General features: G+C 39.5%; 1 protein-coding gene across 3 annotated transcripts in view; it reads left to right on the top strand.

The window, feature by feature from the left end:
* The first annotated feature begins 974 nt into the window (after window positions 1-974).
* Window positions 975-6000, top strand: part of LOC137632673 (uncharacterized) — a 33276-nt gene continuing 28250 nt past the window's right edge. Inside the window, exon 1 of one of the 3 annotated variants that reach the window (XM_068364755.1) lies at window positions 975-1086. The gene's annotated coding sequence lies outside the window, so the exon portion shown is untranslated. Of the gene's footprint in view, window positions 1091-6000 lie in introns of all 3 variants that reach the window. The other 2 variants (XM_068364756.1, XM_068364757.1) reach the window with 2 other exon arrangements.

Below are 6000 nucleotides of genomic sequence, written 5' to 3'. Positions count from 1 at the left end.
TACCCCAATCTTCCAAAAGTGCAACTTGGGAAATTACAAAACATAATAAACAGTAGCAAGACTGATAAAAAGTGTCCCACCCCAATAAAAGATCACTGAACAGCCTCACATGGCATGGCATTGGGGTATATAGCCCAAAAATCATAAATACAGATACTTGGATTGTCAGGATCAATGTAAAAGAAAATGTCAATCTATAGGTAAGTTTAGATATTCAAAACAATGCAACAAGCAGAGCTTAGTTTTCAAACTAGGGTTGTAGCTAATAATAGTAATAATAATATAATTTAGTGGTATTTGTTTTTAAAAGCGTAATTATCGACACTTGGAATGCGTTAGTTCTTGGGAATTTGTCCCTAGATTGGGATTTTGACCTCATTTTGGGGCAAACTTAATTTTTTTTTTTGCTGATATTTTCAAACTATAACAACAACGAAGAACGAAGTAGGATATTTATTGCGATTTCCTAAAACATTTTATATCTTGGTATTAGACAAAATTGTTTCTAGAGATTATCAAACAAAATACATACACTACAAACCACAATAACATACATACATACACACACACACACTATATGTATATATATATATATATATATATATATATATATATATATATATATATATATATATATATATATATATATATATATATATATATATATATATATATGTGTGTGTGTGTGTGTGTGTGTGTAAAGAGAGAGAGAGAGAGAGAGAGAGAGAGAGAGAGAGAGAGAGAGAGAGAGTAGTGTATCTAATATAAAAGTAAATGTGAAAAAGAGCTACGAATGTCAAGAGAGAGAGAGAGAGAGAGAGAGAGAGAGAGAGAGAGAGAGAGAGAGAGAGAGTAGGTATCTAATATAAAAGTAAATGTGAAAAAGAGCTACGAATGTCGACAGAGAGAGAGAGAGAGAGAGAGAGAGAGAGAGAGAGAGAGAGAGAGAGAGAGAGAGAGAGAGAGAGATATGACGTCACTAGGGTTGTGCAGGTGAGGTGTCTTACTATCAGCCGTCTGCTCGTCAACATTGGTGATACGTTTGTGTTCTCGTCCCCTTCCACTCTAAACATAATCAAGAAACTTGTGGGTATTGTATAAAAATGCATTATATTTGCGTGTAGGATTACGTATTTTTATAGAATGCTTTATATTACGCATGTATTATGTTCTGGTGTTTATATTATGGACGTTATTTGTGTTTTATTCTGGTATCCAAAATCATTCTCGTCAAAGCTGGTCTCAAAGGCTTTGTTTACAATTTTGCCTTGAGTTTGAGAGCAAGCCTTAAGCTTTAAGCCATTTAACTAATTGCTTTTTCACGTTATTAAATGCTGCTGTCAAATGATCAAGCCTCATTATTAAAGTACGTGGCTGTGAAGCTTTTCTCTGCTATTCATGAGTAGCCTTTACACCTTTAAATGTTGTTTATGGTACAGGTAATAAAAAAACTCAATACAGTAATAAGTATAAGCTTAGAAGCTTTGCACCTATCTTTTATGTGATGTAGTGGTCGCAAGAGTAAGATAGGTTGGTTAAACTAATAACAGTTTGGTAGAATTATGAGGAGCCTTTGTATATCAGCGGCCAGTTCCTCCTGCATGAATAGAAAATGGGAATTTTCTTCCCATTTATTGGGTTGTTCGTAAGACTTTTTTTTGCAAAACCTCTACACCAGAACACCACATAACTTAAACTTTGGTAATTTTGTATATTATTCCATGCTAATGTAACCTAGGAAAAAAACTACTGTTTCTTACAGAAAAAATTACGATCTCTTCAAAAATGACACTCGTTTCCGTCGCAAATGAATAGTTTCAGAAATATATATACATCTATATCCTACGATAATGGGGGACCCCCAGTGGGAACTCGGGGTTTTGGGTGGGGAAAACATACTGGGGAAACGAAATATAATTTTTTTCCTATAGTAAATAACGTGAATTAAGCGAATTTGATGTTCATTTCAATGGGAAACAAACAGATCAACCAATTCGGATAACTTTAAGATGAACGGTGTCACTTCTCTTACGAACGAACGATAACATTAGCAACGTTACCAATATACACAGTGTTACCAACGTTGACGTATGGTACACAGAGTTACCAACGGCACGTTGACATTACTAGAGATAGTAATGATAGATATTTCCATAATTTAAATAATTTCTCCATAAAAGTTTTACTCAATATATAAAATGTACAAAAAGGGCACAGAACCTAACAAACCCACCTAACCTAGCCTAGGAGTATGACAGGTCACAAAATAACATTTGATCTACATCGGACGTTAGCAGCACTGGTTACTGTATTTTTTCATGACACAATCTTTGTAACGGCGCCTCCAAAGTTTATCCAGATATACTGTTTTGTATTCTCCTCCAGTTATTATAATTTCAAGAAGGTAATGTATAGAGAAGAAAAGGCTTGTTTTACGTTTATATATCGATTCCCCAGTATGTTTTCCCCACCCAAAACCCCGAGTTCCCACTGGGGGTCCCCCATTATTGGAGGATATAGATGTATATTTATTTCTGAAACTATTAATTTGCGACGGGAACGAGTGTCATTTTCGAAGAGAGCGTAATTTTTTCTATTAAAAACAGTAGTTTTTCCCTAGGTTACATTAGTATGTAATAATATACAATGAAACCTAAACTTCCCCATCTAACCTAACCTACAAACTTTGACCTTACCTATTTACCTAAGGGGGTGCTGACGCCCCCCCCCCTCCCCCCCGTGACTCTCCTAGATTGCCGCATTCTTAGCCGGCCGGCATCATGCATACAGGTGGCTGCTATCATACATACACCCCTTATTCTGATGCAAATAGTTAGAGTAAGCCTAAATTTTTCAAATTTTAGATGTTTTAAGATTCCAAAAGTTACGACTGAAAAACCACATTTTAAAATGGAAAGAAACTCAAGAATGCCACCTAACCTAAGGTTCCCTACCTAACCTATCCTAACCTAAATATTGTACTTAGTGGCTGTGACCCCACCCTTTGACTGCTGTATCCTTAGCATACCCTTTGACTAAATCTCAGGCAGGCCTTCACCAAGGGTTGGCCATAAGCCCATTCTTATTCACTCTTCACTCTGTTGCTATATGTACTCATAGAATTAGTAAATATTGCTTCGGATCCAGACTTAGTTTGTTTGTTTGGGGAAAATACAAAATACTTTCAGATTTGTAATGTTCCTTACACTCTTGAAGTGCGTAAGCCCTAAACATTGGTACATGGTTATTATCGTGTACTGTATTTGATTCCAACAAGGAAGAAACCAACAAACGTCAAGAATATCAGACATGCTCGTTTGAAGCACTTGCCTTCCCAGAGTAAAGAAACACATTAAGGTTCAACTTATCTAGCATTCAGTTTTATTTGAAGCTTTATGCGTAGAAACAACCTTTTATACAAGCGCTGGTTTGTAGATTAAGTTCCCTCTGCCTCAAAAACGTAGTCAGTCGGCTTACTTTATATGCACGAAAGAAGACAGGACCTCTTCCCCACTTCTTTTTGGACAAATACATACATACATATACCAAAGGCACTTCCCCCAATTTTGGGTGGTAGCCGACATCAACAATGAAACAAAACAAAAAGGGGACCTCTACTCTCTACGTTCCTCCAGCCTATTTGGACAAATAGTCTTTTAAAAACCCATCGGTAGAAGTTTTTTCAATATTAAACTTAGCCGGTGATTATATAAGCTGCAGCTCTGCTGCTCGACAGAAAACTCTACGTTCAAAATCCGCCAGCGATCGCTAAGCAGGTAGGGGGTGTACATCAACAGCGCCATCTGTCGTGCAGGTACTCAGTACTCAATGTAAACACAGAACTCAATTTTCTCTCTGTCGGGCTACCGGCAAGACCTACTAATTCGCTGTTGCTAACTGGATTTGTTTTCACAACTATTTGGTGAAGTACACTATTCTAGTTTTGAGCTTTCGCTATGCAGGTGTTTTATCTTCATTTCAAAACTTGAACTCGTTTTGGATAGATTTAATTATGGTGACAAAGAGAGTATTGACTTTCGGTAAATTTTTAGTTTCAGCCAAATTTGGAAAAATGCAATAAAAATATATTTGTTGCATCAGAAATAGTGTGGTTTCAATGAATTTAACGTTTATTTTGACTGCAAACCAACCGATTTAGAGATTTACTATGTATACCCTAGTTCATCCCACCAATTATGGGGGACACCCTTTGGGAACCGGGGTTTTGGGTGGGGGAAGGGGGGAGGGTGTTGGGGCATTGAATGATAATTGCAATAAATGAATAATTAATGTTCCAGCACCCCTCCCCCATACCCCTAACTAGGCCTACCGGGGGGAGGGGGGTAGGGCCCCCCAGCGACCCCCCCTTAAAGCCACAGTAATTTTCAGGGCACCACAGAACCTAACAAACCCACCTAACCTAACCTAGGGGCCCTGTACCCCTACCGGGGGGGGCTTCGCCCCCCCTGCGACCCCCCCTTATGGCCACAGTAATTTTCAAGGCACCACAGAACCTAACAAACCCACCTAACCTAACCTAGGGGCCCTGTACCCCTACCGGGGGGGGCTTCGCCCCCCCTGCGACCCCCCCTTAAGGCCACAGTAATTTTCAGGGCACCACAGAACCTAACAAACCCACCTAACCTAACCTAGGGGCCCTGTACCCCTACCGGGGGGGGGCTTCGCCCCCCCTGCGACCCCCCCTTAAGGCCACAGTAATTTTCAGGGCACCACAGAACCTAACAAACCCACCTAACCTAACCTAGGGGCCCTGTACCCCTACCGGGGGGGGGCTTCGCCCCCCCTGCGACCCCCCCTTTAACCAGGGGTAAATTTGAATATATATATTTTGTTAAATCACTTCTTACCTTAAACGGAAGATGACGATGAAGATGTGGAAGGTTGTGGATGACCCTCTTCTGAATCATCAAGTACTGGAATACGTTCAGCCTCTGATTGGGGAGGATACAATTTACTGGCTGCAATAAAAAAATGATGGAGCAGCTCCTCCTCAGGGTATTTATGTATAAAAATATTCGCAACGGTTACCAGGGCGTTGTATCCACTCCTTCAGCTCCCGCCAAAGCCGTTCAATATTTTGTGTATGGGTTTCGGGGTTCGAAGGATCCACAAAATTCTTGGAATGATTTACACTGCGGTGATCGTAACCCAGAGAGCCCAGAGAATTGTAAGACCGCCACTTATCACTCACAATAATGCTGCCCTGTTTAATGTATTTCTGAACTAAAGGGATGAGGGTAGCTGCATCACGCTTTTGCGGTAAAGGGTCAATTAAAGGAACAATAAATGTTTTTTTGGACTCCCTCTCAATACCTCCGAACACCCATATATCACTTAGAGGCCTTCCACGGTCAAACTTCCGTTTACCAAAATGAGATTCGTCAATCTCCACTATTACACCATCACCACCAATAGGCTCTTGGTTATCAAAACAAAATTCAGTTACTTCTGAACAGAAGCTTCTCCAGTCTACACTAGTAGAAGAAGATATACCAAGGCCCTTTATAACGAAATGGTGGTCCCAACACTTATGCAACCAATGGTTGACAAATAAAATTAATTTCCACGGGGGAAGGTGGGACCCGTGCAGAAAAGTTCCCTTAAAATCACTGACAGTGTAATTACACAAATGTCTTTTTCGCGTTTTAGGTATTTTTACAGATTTGGTACAATACCACACATGTCTATCCTCACGAAAATGTAAAGCCGAATCACATTTACCACACTGGACACTTAAAGGTAATACGGAATGCTCCCTTAAAAAACGATTCACTACTTCAGAAGTTCCATTATAATTCCCATGAAATCTGCCGATCACATCAAAATAGGAATATCGACATATTTCACACAACCGTACCGGAGGATCCATGACAGTCAAGTGACGTGTGAAGAAAATATAGAAACAGGAACTTTTGAAAAGCGAAAACAAACGACAATCACGGGTTTCTCCCACAATGAAATAGGGGAAAAAAAAACACT

The sequence above is a fragment of the Palaemon carinicauda genome, chromosome 41, assembly GCF_036898095.1.
Source record: "Palaemon carinicauda isolate YSFRI2023 chromosome 41, ASM3689809v2, whole genome shotgun sequence".
NCBI lineage: Eukaryota > Metazoa > Arthropoda > Malacostraca > Decapoda > Palaemonidae > Palaemon > Palaemon carinicauda.
The sequence above is the reverse complement of the archived record's forward strand: the minus strand, read 5'-3'. Positions and strand labels throughout refer to the sequence as shown.